A 2910-nucleotide genomic window follows, 5' to 3' on the forward strand; every position below is an offset into this window, starting at 1 on the left:
GTATCATTCTCTTGCACGCATACACACCCAAGCCAGATCCCACGTGCATACACGTTGTGGGGCTTCAGCTGCACTAGCTGCAGTACAGTCCGGCAGAGCCACGTGGGAACACCCATGCCCTGCTCTGGCATCGTTTATTCCCCTGTGGGAACAGCAGCAAAGCCCCTTTCACTGGTGTAGCTGTACTAACTCCACCAAGGGATTCTACTGGATGAATTGTATGGATTGAAAACAAATCACATCCCTCATCAGTTAATTCATTATCTCAGTGCAAAAGCTATGTCTAGACAAGCTCTTAGAGAGGGAAAGCAAAATGCTGTTTCTTGCCTTGTTAGCTGTTTCAGTCCATCAGCTGTTGTTCCTTCTCTGTAAAGGTGACCTTTCACTGCACCGTGTGGAGCCAGCAGACCTTAATCTGTCTCTATCTTTAAATCTCCTCAAGGCTTGCTGCTTCTGACTAGGTTTTCACAGTTAATCTCCATTCTGGCCTGATCTGTACCTGATTATATTGAATTAAAAAATGAATAGATGTGCTAAACAAAGCAGGACGTCGCAAGTATCAAGCAAAAGGACATGGGCAATCTGTTGTAGATCCTCCTGTTCTTCACTGTTGAACCTGGCCACTTTCTTACTTAGCATGGTCAGCTGCTGTTCACGGATTTATCTAATTTAAACTAAATTTCTGAAGCATGGGCGTTGTCATGAATATACCTATAAAGTGTCCTGTTTGTCGATGGAAATAGGGCCCAATATAACTCCCATTGATTTAACTGGAAGTTCAGGCAGAGCCTATGTAAAAAATAAATAATCATTCCTGTTAATGGAAGGAGGGGAGTACACAAGTTTATCCTAATTTATGTGTAATAATATACCATCTGGATATTTTAGTCTCTTGAAATCAAAGTCCATTAAATCACTAATAATTTTTAAAAGGCTTGTGATTATTAAGATTTACTTCAAGCTGCATTTCACGTAAAACATTCAATTTTTGATAACTGAATATTTATTTCCTCTACCTAGGAGCAGAGGAGCCTCTTTATAACTCATAACCCATGTTGCTTATTAAATCAAGTAACCTTTCTAAAAGGGATGTTCACAATCAGTAAAATCTAATACTGTTTTCTTATACGGCAGCCATCTTTCAAAAGCACCATTTCTCAGCAATCCTCCCTCCAGCCAAAGAGAGCTAGACACAACTTGTTCCGGAGCCTGTCAACTCCAGTCTGGGTGTCTGCCAGAGGGAATCAATTCAAAGTAATGAAACCTGTTCCCATCTTCTGGAGGCTATAACCTCCAGCCCAGTTTATTTTATGCTCATTTAGTAACTGCAGTTTTAAAACTAGTTGCATTTTTACTGTCTCTCTCACAATTCCTTTTAAAGTTGTGGGGCCTCTCCAGGAGTCAGCAGAAGAGAACATTTTACTGCCAAGGCAGGAGCCTGGATTCTTAGAAGTGTTTGTTCCTGGTGTGATAGTTTAAGATTTCCTTGATCTTCAGGAGAAAATGCAAACTATTTTATTCCTCAAATACTCTGGTCCAGCTGATTCAGCTGACTCTGAATTTTAGAATAGCCATCAAATCCTGCTTTTTTGGCTGCTGGACAGGTAGAAGGCAGGGTAGATTTGCACCTTATAGACTAATCAAAGTAGAGATAGACAGACAGACAGACAGACAAACAGATATGCTTTAATTTATATATAGTACAAGCTTTTGTGAACTGAAGCTCACTTCATCGGATGCTGTGAATGGATGTGCAGAATGCAGAGTATATAGAAAGGAGAGAAAAATTAGAGTACAAAAGACAAGGCTCAAACTTCTATGGTATGGTAGGGCCTGATTTCATTCCTGAAGGCTAAAAGAGTACAGACAGTAAAAGAGAGCTAGTAAATGATGTGTCAATTATTGTGCTAATGTTTGCCTTGAGAGAACAGCAAAACAGCAGCTAACCATCCTTCATCAAATAAGCCTATACAGAACTTGTAGCTGTAAAAATATGATTGCTGCTTCTGTGGGAAGCACAGCATATTCACATTCACATAGGGCATTGTAATATTTACAAAACATACTGCATGCTTTCTTATAACCCATCTATGAGACTTCCATGTAATGTAGTAATGGATCACCTGTCTTGACATTGACTTAATTCTAAGTATTGCAATGCCTAATTGGAAGCACAATAAATCCTCATTGTAATATACCCTGTTTATAACAGCCCCCTGCTTTTCACAACTCCTACAGTTATGAACCAGTTTTTTCATTATGCTGATGCAGCACACTGACTAACCCTGTTATGTAGAGTACACCTTCTTTGAATGAGTTTTTTTCCCTGTCTCATAAGTGTTGGTTATAATGAAGCTGTACTGTATGTACAAGAGTTTATTTAGGCCTTACCGACTGTTTAATTTACTATGATTTTAGAAGTGACCTGCAGCAAAAAATATGCAAAAGGCACCATGCCAGATTAACTGGAGGATGTTCAAGAAGCACACTCTTTGAGAGAGAAAGTGGGCTGAGTTCCCCTGAGATGGGCGTAGGTTAGTGAAACCATGCTTTTTAATTGTCTCAGCTGCTTTTTGTCTATACATATATGTGTGTACAAAGAAATTAAATATTTACCAGCAGAACTGTTTCCTAGCACCTTTTCATTACAGCCTCCTGGGACACTCCTCTACTATTGTACTGTATAAACAGCATTTGAGCCAAATCCTGATCTCCTCACTTAAGGCAAAGTTGACCTCACTGTAGCACATGAATCTCAAATTTCCAGATAAAACAAACCACATGGAGAAATTCAGCTGATTTGTGACACCCGCCAGGTCCCAGCCAACTTCATTAAAATTAATACAGATGTTTTGGTCAGCTTCACTGAGGCTGGATACTAGCCTAAGGGGTGAGTGATAAGCCTTCCCA

Source organism: Gavialis gangeticus, unplaced genomic scaffold (assembly GCF_001723915.1).
Source record: "Gavialis gangeticus isolate Ggan-Ray unplaced genomic scaffold, GavGan_comp1, whole genome shotgun sequence".
In the NCBI taxonomy this organism is placed as follows: domain Eukaryota; kingdom Metazoa; phylum Chordata; order Crocodylia; family Gavialidae; genus Gavialis; species Gavialis gangeticus.